This window comes from Protopterus annectens, chromosome 7.part0 (genome assembly GCF_019279795.1).
Source record: "Protopterus annectens isolate FY-2018-M chromosome 7.part0, PAN1.0, whole genome shotgun sequence".
NCBI lineage: Eukaryota > Metazoa > Chordata > Ceratodontiformes > Protopteridae > Protopterus > Protopterus annectens.
In genome coordinates this window covers 646,599,505-646,616,385 of record NC_056739.1, presented here as the reverse complement: position 1 = coordinate 646,616,385, position 16,881 = coordinate 646,599,505, and positions in this window count along the sequence as shown.

Here is a 16,881-nt window from a genome sequence, read left to right as displayed (position 1 = left end):
TATCAACTACACTACTTAAATTAATAACAAATATTGTGTTATATACTGTGCACATCTTTAGAATGACAATACTCATTCAGATTTTCCAATACTTGTAGTAATGTGGACACCCATTTCCATAAAGTTTGTAAAGCTGTCTCAAAGTATATCTGCACATTGGAACACAACCACCAAATACTACACACTGCATACTCATCAATCTGGTAACATGCAGAACTTTAATATTTTGACAGCTGGACATGGCTAGCTATCTATTTTGTGCAGACCTCCCAACAACTTCTCTCCAACATCCAGTACTGTTGTCATCCACTATAAGTTTTCCTGCAGCCTTGTAAAAGTCAGACTTGCGCAGTGGCACTTGTGTACAGTACTGTGTTCTGTAGTCTGTGTATTTAGATAGTTAGGGGTTCTGTTCTCACTGCAGTCAACTGGGCAGTATGTGTGTTTTTGCATTTACTTGACATTGAGAGAGCATTTTACATCAGCATGTGGGACAAATCCACAATGAGGTAGTCACTCAACACTGTCAGATTTTGCCATAAAAACCTATATCACCAAGTGGGTAGACCACTGGGTCAGACACGTGGTATCTAAACATGTTGAAATATGTGAAGTGACCTATATCTCGGGTCCAGTGATCAGGCCTGTACATCAGGCTTGTCTGCTAGGCCTTTCATACCCATTATTTAAATCAGAGACATCAAGAATGGAATACACATCCTGTGTCCAAACAGCTACATGGAGGACTACAGACAGTGGGCCATCATTGACTCCACCTGTGATATTAGTATAATACAGACAGTGTCAACACACACCAAAGATTGCTGCCACTACCATGACAACATTTGAGATGAAACAAAATATATGGGGATTTGTTACATTATGAAAACGAGTACACAAACCAAGGATAATGGAGACATCATACCCTATAAGCAGACCAACTGGCATGTGACCTGTGTCTTGGGGTTGATGGTATGTGGAACGTCCATCATATGGCCACAGCAGTGACTACTCCCTCGTATGTAACAACTACTGAGTATGTGCAGGACACCCACATCAAAGGCCATAATACGGCCATAGGTCACAGCCTTTATCACAGCAATAACTGAGTACAATGAGCCCTTCTTCATGTACCTCCCTACACGTCTTCCAGTGATGTGTAACTGAAGTGTACCACCTTTGTCACAATGAACCTTCACACATCGTATTGGCCACATCTAGGTATTCTTTTCATTGGATAAACATCATTGTCTGATAGGGCAGAACCCCCAGCAAGGTATTATACCAGATGCATGTGTGTTACCTGTTCTGGTGATGTACACAGTACATACATAGCTGTTTGACAACATTGATGGCATGGGTTACATTCATGTCAGTGTGGATTGTGCCACGCACATATGCCATGAACACCAGTCAACTAGCCTGTATTGATCATAATGTCACATACAGGTATAGCAGTGTCCCTCCTAACACCTCCAGCAGATGTTACAGTGTCAGGACAGTGTACTTGATTACCCTCATAGATTTCTGACATGTCACAATAGTTGTACAAGTGTGTTCTTGCAGAACCATCTATGATCACTCAGAATCACATTTGTTGTATCAGAGAGATGGGATTACTAGTGGCATTATTCTAATATTGTCCATGATCGTGTGTGCTTCTTCTACTGTTGTCCATGAGCCTGTAATTTTGTCCCACTTGTTGGAGACCTCTCCTGACATTACAGTCATATTCAGTCAAATTTTGCACAGCTTCACAACATGCATCCAACCCTAATTGTATATATCATCCCTGAAAGATGTCCATTGTTCATGCCAGGATGCCTATATCACAAAGACATCTTCTCCATTGTTATGTGACCTTGCCTGACAGTCACATGATGCACATTTTCACTGTACAGTCTTGTACTGTATCATGTCAATATGTGATTAGTGTTCCTGCTACAACTGTTTTCCATTTACATGCACTCATTTGCTGTACATTACAATGGTTCACCTAACCTCTTTCCCTGTGTTTATTCCTAGAACTCATTGGTGTGTCCCTATTTAACACACACACTGTTTAGTTTACATGGCAGTCCATGTCCCTTTACAGATCATTTACACAACTTTTATGCAGAATGCTTGGAATGGGATTCCACAATACTCTGCACGGTATACACTATCCTGTACTGTGTTTGAACCATATATATTGCTGTATGATAAACCCTGGTAATCATTGTGACATTCCGTGCAATCCCTCTAACCTAGTTTGCTCTACGGAAAATACGTTTGCTATCCATGCTGTTTTACATAGTTTCCTATGCTTGTGCATCAAACTATGCTTGAATATAGGTTCATAGGTAGGTAACTAGGCTATTGGCCCAAGGGCCTATGTAAGCTTAGCCAACAAGGTTCCCTGGTTTATGCAACCCAAGAAAGTTATTTTCCTGTGCCACTGTCAAGCAGAGACACAGAAGTGATCCCTGGGGTGTATTTCCTATTTCCCATCCACTCATCAAGATTTTTCTTGAAGAGTGCTAATGAAGAACTTTGCTTGACATAGATGGGTAGCCTGTTCCAGAGTATGGGAAGTCTCTGGGACAGGAATCTATCCCTCCAGCATGTCCTGTTTATTGTGGTGACAAGTTTTAGGTCCCTAGAGAGGGATTGGGATTTGTTTAGGTGTAGCATGTCCAACAGCTCTGGGTTTGACATAGCTTTATATGTTAGGCAGAGATCACCTCAGAGTAGGCGATATGCTACGGAGGAAAGCTGGAGTTTTTTGAGGCGATCAGTGTAGGGCATTTGTTTGAGGCCAGTAATCCTCTTTGTGATGTACTTCTGTGGCCTTTCCAGCTGCTGCAGATGTCTTGTGAGGTATATTCCAAAAGGGGCATTGTACTCTATAATGGCTCTAATGAATGTCGAATAGAGGGGAACAATAACCTCTTTTTTCCTGGATGAGAACCCTTTTATGATGGTGTGCCACATAGAAGGACTTCCTGACTACTGTGGCGATGTGACTTTCAAAGGAGAGACTACTGTCCACCTGGGTCCCAAGGTTTCTTATCACACATTCAGTGTTAAGTAGATTGCTGCCTATGTGGTAGTTCATGGGTACAGAGATTTTACCAAAGGGGAAGACACTGCACTTTTTGACATTGAGCTGAGGCCATAGCTCTGACACCAGGCATCTGTCTCGGTGAGACCCTTCTGTAGGATGTCCACATCATTTGGGGACTTGACTATAGCTCCTAGTTTGCAGTCCTCTGCAAACTTTGTTAGCCAGAGACCTTTTGTGTTAGCCTGTACTTCAGAGAAGTAGATACCAAACAGGAGAGGTCCCAGGACGGAATCCTGTGGTACTCCACTTGTTACTGCTTTGAGGTCAGATTTGGAGTCTGCAACTTTTACAGTGTGGGTTCTGTCAGTGAGCCAGTTGGCAGGAAGAAAATAAAATAAAAAGTACAGATTTTAAACGTAAATAGATGGGGGCTGTGGCCCCCACACCCACCACAAGTACATATACCAACTCCAGGGACACACGACATTGGGAAGGGGGACAAATTCCCTGTTATTTGCCTTGAATACTGGTTTTTGATCAAATGAAATTTTGATCAAATGGGTTTAGGTCAAATGGTCTTTCGATCAAATGAAGTAGACCCCTATAGAAGGCCACTATCACCAGTTAAGGACCAAAGTGGTGGCATTGTACGTCATCTAGCCCAGAATCCATGTTGTTTGGAGGACAGAAGGTGGTACTGCAGGACACAGCAGGATTGTCGGGTGTAGACTTCCTTTTCAAGAAGTTTTGCCAGAAATGGGAGGAAGTATAATGGATGAAAGTGAGAGGTATGTTTTGGGTTGGTTTGCTTTTGGAGGGGTTTAATTACAGCAGTTTTCAAAATCTGTGGCATGCTGTTTTGTGAGAGACATAGATTATGTGGGCAACAGGAAGACACAGATGTGCTCTGCAGAGTTATATCAAGCAGGGGTTTATGTTGTCAGATCAAGGAGTGTCGGTGGAAATACTTCAAGTAGACTAGAAACTTCTTTGGGATATATGCATTTGAAGAGGGAGATGAATGATGGCAGGGTGGGCAGTGCATGATCTGTGGGAAGTGTGGAGTTTATTGATGATTTGAGATGTTGACAAGAATAAAAATATACAGTCCATATGACAATCATTTTGCAATCGACTAGAATTCATGACAATACAATAGTAATGCACAAGAGTATTAAGCAGTTGTAAAGCAACAAACCAACCAATCTAAACTGTAAGTAATCAAATATTTAAACACTTGGGTTACTAAAACAAACACACAGACTCACTTGTGCACAGATTAACATCAGATGAAGCTGTGTGAAACCAGTTTTCAGTCCACAATTTTTGTTCCCTTTCAGCACCGCAGCACAGTGTTAAGAGCTTCATGGATCACTAAAATTCTGATAACAATTTCTATAGGTTTATTACTTGTAAACCATTCTGAATCTATGATTAGAAGTGTGTTAATGGCTCAGAAGCCTTAGAAACCCAAGCTGACTTTTAAGGACTTCCCATGACTCATTGATGGCAGAGCTATTAACTGTATTTTAGCCCAGAGCTTTTACTGTGTTGTCTGTTGGAAAGTTATTTGAATGGCACTGCTATTACTCTCATAGGCTACTACAGGCAACATATTTTTTCCTTGAATGTGGCCACGAGTGGATTTATCAGGGGATTAAAAAATACTGCATTTACAAAATGGAATGTCATAATCAAATTAACCTTTAAAACCTAAAGTTTCAGCATCCTTGCCTCTCTGCAGTTTTGTTCACCATTCACAAATGTTATTCTGATAGTTGACATGAGCCAGAATTTTAGCTTCTGAAGGCACTCCCTGCTTTGCTCACACTTAGTCTCAAAATGGGATACTGGAGTGACATGGACTTTTTATTTAATGGTTCTTGCTATCAGCCACACCTGGGGATGCACAGGCCAGTGCATTTCTTTGTGCCAGTCTCAAGCCCGGATAAATGGGGAGGGTTGCATCAGGAAGGGCATCCGGCGTAAAATTTTGCCAAATCATACATGCAGACAACAGTACAGAAATACATACCAGATCGGTCGAGGCCCGGGTTAACAACGACCGCCACCAGTACTGTTGGCCAACAGGGTGCTGGTGGAAATTGGGCTACTGTTGGCCGAAGGAGGAGAAGAGGGGGAAGGCATGCCTAAAGGCAGGTAAAGGCTAGGACTGTGATAGTGAGGGTCGGAACTTTGAATGTTGGCAGTATGACTGGTATAGGGAGAGAGCTAGCTGATATGATGGACCGAAGGAAGGTTGGTATATTGTGTGTGCAAGAGACCAGATGGAAGGGAAGCAAGGCTAGGTGTATCGGAGGCAGTTTCAAATTGTTTTATCATGGTGTGGATGGGAGGAGAAATGGCATAGGCATTATCCTGAAGGAGCAGTATGCCAAGAGTGTCAGATAGAGTGATGTTTATGAAGCTGGAAATTGATGGTGTAATGATGAATGTTGTTAGTGCATATGCTCCACAAGTTGGGTGTGCGATGGATGAGAAAGAAAAATTTCGGAGTGAGTTGGATGAAGTGGTGATGACTGTACCCAAGGGTGAGAGACTGGTGATTGGAGCAGATTTCAATGGGCATGTTGGTGACGGGAACAGATGGGATGAGGACATGATGGGTAGGTATGGTGTTAAGCAAAAGAATGCAGAAGGTCAGATGGTAGTGGATTTTGCAAAAAGGATGGACATGGCTGTGATGAATACGTATTTTAACAAGAGGGAGGAGCATAGGGTGACATACAAGAGTGGAGGAAGATACACACAGGTGGATTATATCTTATGTAGAAGGGCCATTCTGAAGGAGATTGGAGACTGCAAAGTGGTTGCAGGGGAAAGTGTAGATAGGCAGCATAGGATGGTGGTTTGTAGGATGACATTGGTGATCAAGAAGAGGAGGATGAGTGTGAGGGCAGCACCAAGGATCAAATGCTGGAAACTGAAAAAAGGTGATTGTGAGGTGATGTTCAGGGAAGAGTTAAGACAGGCACTGGGTGGCAGTGAAGAGTTACCAAATAGCTGGGTAACTACAGCAGAGCTAGTAAGAGAGATGGCTAGAAAGGTGCTTGGTGTGACATCTGGAAAGAGGAAGGAGGACAAGAAGGCTTGGTGTGACATCTGGAAAGAGGAAGGAGGACAAGAAGACCTGGTGGTGGAATGAAGAAGTACAGGAGAGTATACAGACAAAGAGGTTGGCGAAGAAGAAGTGAGATTGTCAAAGAGATGAAGAAAGTAGACAAGAGTATAAGGAGATGAGGTGCATGGCAAAGAGAGAGGTGGCGAAGGATAAGGCATATGAAGAGTTGTATAAAAGGTTGGACACTAAGGATGGAGAAAAGGAATTATACCAATTGGCTAGACAGAGGGACTGAGCTAGTAAAGATGTGCAGCAGGTAAGGGTGATAAAGGATAATGAGGGAAACATACTCACAAGCAAGGAGAGTGTGTTGAGCAGATGGAAAGAGTACTTTGAGGGGTTGATGAATGAGAGGGAGAGAAGGTTGCATGATGTGTGGATAGTGAATCATGAAGTGCAGTGGATTAGCAAGGAGGAAGTAAGGATAGCTATGAAGAGGATGAAGAACAGAAAGGCTGTTGGTCCAGATAACATACCTGTGGAAACATGGAGGTGTTTAGGTGAAATGGCAGTGGAGTTTTTAACTAGATTGTTTAATGAAATCTTGGAAAGTGAGAGGATGCCTGAGGAATGGAGAAAAAGTGTTTTGGTACCGATTTTTAAGAATAAGGGTGATGTGCAGAGCTGTAGTAACTACAGAGGGATTAAACTGATCAGTCACAGCATGAAGTTATGTGAAAGAGTAGTGGAAGCTAGGTTAAGAAGGGAGGTGATGATTAGTGACCAGCAGTATGGTTTCATGCCAGGAAAGAGCACTACAGATGTGATGTTTGCACTGAGAGTGTTGATGGAGAAGTACAGAGAAGGTCAGAAGGAGTTGCATTGTGCCTTTGTGGATTTAGAGAAAGCATATGACAGGGTGCCTAGAGAGGAGTTGTGGTATTGTATGAGGAAGTCGGGAGTGTCAGAGAAGTATGTAAGAGTGGTACAGGATATGTACAAGGATAGTGTGACAATGGTGAGGTCTGCAGTGGGAGTGACGGATGCGTTTAAAGTGGAGGTGGGATTACATCAAGGATCAGCTCTGAGCCCTTTCTTATTTGCAATGGTGATGGACAGGTTGACAGACGAGATCAGATAGGAGTCCCTGTGGACTATGATGTTTGCAGATGACGTTGTGGTCTGTGGTGGGAGTGGGGAGCAGGTGGAGGTGTGCTCTGGGGAGGGGAGGGGTGGGGGTGAGCGGGACTGGGACAGTGTGTGGATGGGAGGGAGGATGGAGGGGTGGTAGGGGTGCGGGGAGTGGAGGTGGCGGGGTGGATGAGTTTGGGTACTTGGGATCAACGGTTCAGAGTGATGGTGAGTGTGGAGGAGGGGTGGGGGGAGTGCAGGCGGGGTGGAGAGGAGTGTCGGGAGTGATTTGTGACAGATGAGTACCAGTGGGAGTGGGGGGAGGGTCTGCAGGAGGGTGGTGGGACCAGCTGTGTTGTATAGGTTGGAGACAGTGGCATTGACGAGGTGGCAGGAGTCAGAGCTTGACTTGGCACAGTTGAAGATGTTAAAATTTGCAATGGGTGTGACGAGGATGGACAGGATTAGGAATAAGTATATTAGAGGGTCAGCCCAGGGTGAAAGGTTTGGAGACAAAGCCAGAGAGGCAAGATTACGTTGGTTTAGACATGTGCTGAGGAGGGATGCAGAGTATATTGGGAAAAATATGCTAAGGATGAAGTTGCCAGGTAACAGGAAAAGAGGAAGGCCTAAGACAAGGTTTATGGATGTGGTGAGAGAGGACATGCAGGTGGTTGGTGTGACAGAGCAAGATGCAGAGGACAAGAAGAAATGGAAACAGTTGATCTGCTGTGGCGATCCCTAATGGGAGCAGCCGAAGGAAGAAGAAGAAGCTACAGTCAACCTCAGAAACCCCCCAAACTCCCTACAACATTCAGATATTAACCTGTGATTGCTACTACCTAGCAGTTCACAATAACATGCAATGTTTCACAAAGTTTTAGGGACTTGAAATCATTCTCTCCATGTAATAAATGTTAGCTTAATTGTAATTTTCTTGTCAACTTGAACTATGCACTCGCCTTTTTTTAATCATATTCTCCTTAGACAGTTTAATATGCAAACCCTACTCTCAAGCCAACACTACTAGGAAAACAGAAATAAAATTAAGTAGGTACTTAGGCAAACAATGTCTCCACCCAGGATCTTGCATAGTGAACATCTCATTTATCACTGACTTTTGGCTTAATTCTGTTTAACCCTGTCGGACTGTAATTAATCAGAATTCCCACTACAGCTAATGACTTCCAGACTGCATTTTTTTAAGCTGTGTATTTTAAATCTACGCTAACCACAGCCTTTTAAGTTGGATTATGTCCTAGGAAAGAGCTTGACTACTGACTTTACAGATAAACATTCGGATGTATCTGTTATGGCATATGTATTGAGGGTTTGTTGTTAGTTTCAAAATTTTTTGGCTTGATTCTACAGGAAGAAAAATTCTAGCTAGTAGTTAGTGCACAAGACTAAAGCTCCAGCCTGGTAATGAGATGCTTCTTGTGCCAAGGGTACAGAGTTTCAATCGTTTCACCTTTGTTTGCTTACTGTGACCTTGAGCAAGTCACTTAATCATAGAGAGCTTTGGAGCAGTTGGGAATTTGGGCTAGGCTTCCTAATGGTCTCCCGGACTGCATGCTTAGAATGTATGAACCTATTCAACAAGAGGCTTACTTGCTGAATTATGGTGAATGATTTGCAACCTGCTTCTGTGTCTGCTTAATTACTGACTTGCACATCAGCATCAGAATCTTAACCAATTGTGTGTGTATATGTATACTAATTTTTCTAAGGATTTACAGTGGATTTATACGACTCTCAGTTGAAAGGAATTATTGCCTTGTTTCTTTCCTTTGAAAGGCTTATTTGGGCCTATAAAATCATGCATGTGTCAGCGTTAAACAGCATAACAAGATGTGTCTATTTTTGGGAAGATCTATCTTATATTACGAAATCCTGCAGTCCTCCTTCCTTACATAGATACCAATATCTCAAGCATGGGCATTAATGCCTTTCTAGCTTGCCAAAATACCAAAATATTTGTTCCCATAAGTGTCCAGGCCGTTCTTAACAACATCTAACCTAGTACTTGCTTTTTTACTTCACAGATAAAGATTCTAGTTGTCTACTGATGTACTATATTCTTCATCTGTAAATATGTTGTAAGTAATTGCTATGTTAAATTGTTAATCGGTATGTAATCCAATGTAACTACTGTCTGTTTATTTAAACTGTGGAGATTTTCTCCCCGGGCCTCTGCTGAAAATGGACCTACGTCCAGTCGGACACTCCTGGTCAACAAATGTAAATAAATAAATAAATAAATGTAATTTGGTAGTCTGTTCCATGCATCAGCTATTCTGTCAGAGAACTAATTGGTACACTTCTCATTCCTACAGAATCTTCTGCATAGGTTGTCTGATGATTCTCTAGTACTTTTTGATACACCCCAAACATTCCCAGAGGTAGTTGCCTCTATAAATGTCCTATATGCCTGAATAAGATATCTGTCCTATATGCCTGAATAAGATATCTGTAGGAGACACTGTACAAGTTCAGATATTTTAGTCTTTCATAATAACTTAAATTTTCACATCCATGGATGCTCTTGGTTTGTTTACGCTGTACTCTTTCCAGTTTACTCATACTTGCTTTCTTATAGGGTTTCCATATTGTTATTCCATACTCAAGTTTGGGTCTAATGTAACTAACAAACAATGACTTCATCATTTTTGATTTACTAGACTTTATAAATCTTTTTATACAGTCTACAGTTCTGTAACGATCATTAACCAACTGGTTGATATGACTAGAAAAACTCATAGCTGAATCTACCCATATACTCAGGTCCTTAAATGATACAGTTTCAATCACTGTGTGCTGTATTAAATATTCACCTTTTAGTTTTGTCTCCAAAATATAATATGCTTAGTTTTTAATGTATTTATCGGCATATTATTCTCCTGTGCTCAAATGGTCAATTTAGTCAAGTTATTTTGCAGACGCAGCTTATCTGTAACACGTAATCAGTTTACCCAATTTCAGGTCATCTGCATACAGACTATAGAACACTTCAGATGAAAAAGTTATGTCTGAAAGATACAATCTAAACAAGTAAGGGCCTAAGACTGAGCCCTGTGAGACACTGACTGTAACCAACAATTTCACCTGTCCAGTCACTGTATGATAATTTACCTGTCCTATTTGTAAGCCATGCAGCTATCCTTCTTATCAAGAGTACATCAATCAATACCTAGTTGTACTAATTTATTGATCAGAGCTTTGTGTATGATGTTACAGGTAGTAATAGATCTATTTTCAACATATGGATGCTGATATATGGTTTCAAGTCCCAGTCTATCCATTTCTAACAATAACTTATCCAATATTACCTTCTCCATTATTTTTCCACAACATGAAAGTAGACTTAAGGGTCTATAGGACTCTTGAGTTTGTCCTACTCTCCTTTTCCTTAAAGACAGGTTTAATAAATCCATGTCTCCAATCTTGAGGAATCTCCCCATATTTATATAACCTAGTGAATAATAGATAATGGTAGTTCTTGCTAAAGTGTTCTCAGGTCATTGTTGCTAATTCTGTCTCCTCCCTGTGCTTGCACTGGATCCGGTTTGTGTAGTTTTTTTTCAATAAAATCTAACTTGATTCCAGTATCTGGAGTTTTCTGGATGTCACTAGGACAACTTATCACCCCTTTGTGGAGCCAAACTGTTTTGCATAATATTTTGTAAATATATCTATAATCTGCTGTGTCTGAGAATAAATTTTAGAATCTGCACACAGTTTATCACTTTGTGTGCCTTTACTCCTTCCGCATCTTATGTATCTATAAAAAGGTTTTTTATTATGCTCAATATATTTATATACATTTTCTTCAAAATTTTCTTGATCTTGTCTCACACTATGTTCAATCTGTTTGTTTAGCATGTCTATTTCAGTTTTCAAAGTTGTAGTTCGACCTCTCTTCCATTTCTTATATTTTCTCTCTCTCACCTTAATCAGATTTTATGGAACTACATCCCCCTGACATTGTATGCCTAGATCCTGAAGTTAAACATTTTTTTGCACTCAATTTCTCTTTCAAAATGTTCCACATTCCATCTGCAGTTTTTTTCACTGAACATCTCACTCCAGTTAGTTTTGCATAGTGACTGTTTTTCTTCCATATATTCTGTAATTAACCTTCTGTGTATTAGTTTAGATTTCAGTTTGGCAGAATTATCTAGCAACAAATTAAACTTTATAACCCCATGATCACTGCACATCAATGGTGGTAAAACCTGACTTGAAGTAACAGTAATTCCTTTAGGAACACAAAGAAAGTCTAGTATGTTTCATCTCCTGGTAGTTTTTTTTATAATCTGAAGTAATTGTTGTTCCTGAATAGACATTCTGAATAATTTCCTTACTAATGTTGTTGAATAAGAAGTTATGTACTCACCATAACATTCCATCTGAGTAGGTAACTTCATTTGTCAGCAACCTGTGGGTATCGGATCTGACCTCGGATCAGAGCCGGCAGCTTTCCAAGCTAAAAGATCCGAGCTCTAAGCTCCTCCCCATTTACCTATAATACCTTGCTACCTCCCTCCAGTCCTCAGATCGAGTTTGCCAAATATGCACCCAACAAAAAAACAACCATCTAAGACACTCAAAAGAGGTACACTAACCTGGTGCATGACAAAGGAAAAACTTCCGTCATGGATAAAACCATGAAACAGGCTAGGGGGCAGGGGGGGGGGGGTCGGTTGCTGACAAATGAAGTTACCTACTCAGATGGAACGTTATGGTGAGTACATAACTTCTTAATCTGAAGTAGTTAACTTTATTTGATCAGCAACCTGGGGGACAGAGTCCCCAGCTACTAAAAACCTTGAGCGGTCTTCAAGGAAGGATATTCCGGAGCACTGCGGAGCCAAATGCTGCCCTACCTCTGGATATCAGGTCTAACTTATAATGAGAAATGAAGGTATGAGAAGAGGACCAAGTAGCCGCTGAGCAGATGTCATCTAGAGGAACTTTTGACCAGAATGCTGCAGAAGTAGCCATAGAACGGGTAGAGTGGGCATGAACCCCCAAGGGCTCAGGCTGGCTGGAAGCTAAATAAGCATGAATGATGCAGTGTGATATCCATCTCGTTAAGGTAACTTTCGTAATAGGCTTTCCCAAAGATGGCTTAGCGAAAGACAGGAAGAGTTGATCCGATTTCCGAGTAGCCTCTGTCCTGTGCAAGTAAAAATGCAATTGTCTATGCACATCCAATAAGTTGGGGAAGAAAACAGGCAAGTTAATGGTTTGGTTGATATTGGATTTGGAGGCCACCTTAGGCAAGAATGAAGGGTTAGTCCTGAGAGACAAACTGTCCTTATGGAAGACCAGATACGGCGGTTTCATACAAAAGGCTTAAAGTTCAGATACCCTTCTGGCTGAAGTAATTGCAACCAGGAAGGCCATTTTCCAAGATAAGAATTTTAACTCGACTGAAGCTGCAGGTTCAAAGGGTGGGCTCGTCAGTGCCTGAAGAACCAAGGTTAAGTCCCATGGGGGAACCGCATTCTTGACTGGAGGTCTCAACAGAAAGGTGCCTTTCAAAAAGGTTTTGCATATCTTAGTGGACGCTAAGGGACCAAGATTATCCCCTACGTGGAAATGGGAAATGGCTGCCATTTGGACTTTGACAGTAAAAGCACTGGCTCCTTGGTAGAAAATTGGGACAGGAATTCATGAACCATTGGAATGGGAGCAGTAAAGGGGTCTAAATCCCTATGTTTGGCCCAGATGGAAAAACGCTTCCATTTACTTCTGTAGATCTTCCTGGTAGAAGGTTTATGCACCGCCACCAGAATAGATTTTACGGGAGACGAGATACCGGGAGTCTTAGCTATCAGTGGAACTGGATCGAGCAAGCCGTGAGCTTGAGGTCATCCAGGTTCAGAGGTTGTAATCCCGCAGGATGAGAGATCAGATCCGGAATGAGATCTAAGAGCCATGGAGGAGCTACGCTGTGAGACCGCAGGTAAGGGAATCAGATCTGGCGAGTACAGAATGGGGCTATGAGGATTATTTTGCTCCCCAACCGATGAGCTTTCTGAAGAAATTTTGTCATTAGTGGAAGAGGAGGATAAGCATAAAGATGACCAGGGGGGCCAAGCATGAACCAGCATGTCTCTGGGGCTCTCCCCTGTTGGGGGAATCAGAGCAAAAAACTCGCTGCATTTTGCGATTGAAGGAGAAGCGAAAAGATCACAGCAAGGCTGACCCCATCTGAGGAAGATCTGATTCGCTACTGATGGGTTTAGAGACCACTCGTAAGGTGTGAGGATCGAGCGACTCAGCTTGTCTGCTAGAATGTTGGACTGACCCGGAATGTGCATTGCTATCAGAAAGCCGTTGGTGGAAATCGCCCATTCCCAAACTCTCATACCCTCTCAACAAAGAGGGCAAGATCTGGTTCCTCCCTGTTTATTGATGTACCAGACTACTGCCATGTTGTCTGTCTGAATTGCAATAGTCCCCAGAGGAAGAAGGTCTTGAAGGGTTTGCAAAGCTAGAAGCACCGCCCTCATCTCCAGGACATTGATATGCAGAACGGTCTCTAACAGGGTCCACGTGCCATGGACGGTTCTGCCCATGGAATGTCCCCCCCACCCGAGGCGAGAAGCATCCATGGTCAGCGTGGCTTGGGGTTGAGGCATCACAAATGGTCTCCCTTCCTGCAGCTCTTGGGAATGGAGCCACCAAAGAAGGGAGTTCCTGCAAACCCTGCTTAGGGGAATCGGAGAATCCAATGGGTGGAGGAGAAGAGACCATTGAACCTGAAGAGTCCATTGAAGGACTCTCATTTGTAATCGTGCCAGAGGCGAAAGGTTGATGGCTGCCGCCATGGAACCTAGGGCTCTCAGTACCAATTCTGCAGGCGGGGCTGGGGACTATAGAAGCACCATTACATGGAGTGACAAGTTGCACAACCTGTCCGCTGTCAGAAAGGCTTTGGACTGGAGCGTATTTATCCTGGCCCCTATGAAATCCAGAACTTGCACAGGATGAAGAGACGACTTCTGAAAATTTATGGTAATGCCTAGATGCTGGGCCAAGGATAAGGAATAATCCCTGGTGGAGCGGAGCAGAGCAGAGCAGATGCCTAGTGGGGGCGGTGAGGAGCCAGTCGTCTAGGTACGGAAAGACCTGAATTCCCTGAAGTCTCTGGTGGGCTGCTACAACTGCTATGACCATGGTGAACACCCTGGGGGCTGTGGTGAGGCCAAACAGGAGAACCCTGAACTGAAAATGACTGGCTCCTAGCCGAAAGTGGAGAAACCTTCTGGACCATCTGTCCATGAGAATGTGGTAGTACGCATCCTTGAGGTCTATAGAGCACATCGTCGTTCTCCTGTAGAAGAGGGAGAATAGATTGCAGAGTGACCACCCGGAATTTCTCTTTGGCAATGAACAGGTTTAGAGTTAACAGGTCGAGAATTGGCCTTAAGTCCCCGGTCTTTTTTGGCACCAAAAAAAATCTGGAGTAATTGCCTAACCCGGATTGCTCTGGTGGGATGTGCTGGATGGCCCTTTTTTCTAGCAAATTCTTTATTTCTGAAGCTGCAGCCTCCCTCTGATTGGGTTGGACATCGGGAAGGCGCTTTGTTAGTGGGGGAAGATTCAGAAAGGGGATAGTGTAACCTCTGGATATTATTCGGAGCACCCAATGATCTGTCGTAATGGACTCCCATCTTCATAGGTGCTCCGAAAACCACCCCCCGACTGCCTGCAGAGAAGGACAGCCGGGCAAGCCGTCAAGGCTGCTGTGCAGGTCGGTCCGAGAAGGGTTCTCTGGACCCAAAATTCTTCAGGCCCCCTCTGCCTCTGGGCCGGCGCCCACCTTGTCCTCCTCTGCCTCCGAAGGACGATGGGTCTGGAGCGGGACGGGACTGCTGGGACTTCCAGAACCACATCTTCTTTTGTCCTCTCTGGTTCCTTGAGAAGGACTTTTGAGGATTCAAGAAGCGGATCCTGACGGCAGACAGCGTCTTCCCGTCTTTCTCACTCTGGAGCAGCGTGTCGCGGATGGTTTTGCCAAATAGCATAGAACCGTCAAAGGGAGCATTCACGAAGGACGCCTTGAAGGGTTCCGCAAAGTCACAAAGGCAAAGCCAGGCGTGGCGCAGCAAGGCGACCCCTGTCCCACTGGCTCTAGCTGCTCCCTCCATGGCATGGGAGAGAAGCCACATGGAAGTGTTAGAAATTGACTTTGGAGTGGCCATGCGAGCAGAGAAAGTCCGTTTGTCCTCGGCCGCCATGGACTCTGGGGGAGCTCCAGCATATTCTTTTATCAGATCCCACTGGAGTCTAATGACGTCTGCCAGATAATTCAGCGCCCTTATAGAAAAGGTGGCTGAAGCAAACATCCGCTTTCCAATACGGTCCATCGCCTGAGACTCCTTATCAGAACGATGGACCGAGGAACTTTCTTGCTCTAGTTCCTTCTTAGTGGCAGCTGCCACCACCATGGCATCTACTGGGGAAACTTTATTCCATGCCTGTTTGTCAGGGGGAGGACTAAGAATCTTGTCCGGTCTTCTAGGGATTGGCTCCTTCCAAGCCCTGGTAGTAATCAAGTCTACCAGGGGATCAGCCGGGGTGGACACCCAAGAGGTAGACGGTCCTGCGTCGAACGCCTCCAGAAACACAGACTCATCCGAGGAAGATTTTTGGGCTGACCACCCCCCTCTAATACGCAGCATTTCCATAATGTCCCCAAAGGAGACGTCTTCAGGGGGTGACCTTGGGGAACCTTCCCCTTCCTCTAAGTCTGTGTCCTCCGTGAGGGACTTGGGGGAGTCCAAGTGCCTCCTCTTGCACTTTCGTTTGTGAGGGACCTCCTCGGCGGGACTGTTCGAGGAGGCCTCACCAACGGGGTCCTGTTCCCCTATGGGAACCAACTGGAGCATCGGCGCAGGCTGTCCCTGGGGTCGGACAATGGACGACAGGCAGAAATGCGAGGGAGTGAGGGGTGGAGCCACAGCCCGGACCGGGGACCTGGAACTCTTCGACAGCAACCTCTCCACCACGTCAAAAGCCAAGGGTGAGCCACTCTCCCCTGGCTCCAAGAGTAGCCCGCTCGGCTCTGACATGAGGACTGGGGTCGGAGCCAACGCGATCGGATCCGAAAGGGTAGTGTGCTCTGACTGAAACAGAGCCGAAGACACACTGACCCCAGCAGATCCGAAGCCCGGCTCTCGGCCCTGAGAGGTCGGATCCGACATGCTCGAGGGTTCGGTCAGCGAAGTAGCCACCACTGTCGGCACCGACACCCCGGATCAAAGAATACTCAGATCCAAAGACTCTGAAACCCGATAGTGAATCAGAGAAGGAGGAATTGGGGTAAAGAAAGGGGCCGAGCCCCCCCCGGAGGGGGGGGGAGGCACGAGCACCCCCATCTGCATTTGGGCCTGCAAAAATCAATGCATCATCCGGTCCATATCAGTGTCCGACATACTTCAAGTAGAGGCCGCGTAGATGACCTTGAGGGAGACCGGGCTCCGGAGAAAGGTGGGGAGAATGGAGCAGAGAGGGGGAGGAACCGGAGACCCTCCTGGGTGAGCTAACTAATTTAGCAGGCGGAGCAGAGGGGTGAGATTTTGCCCGCCGCTTGTGGCTCTTATGCCGG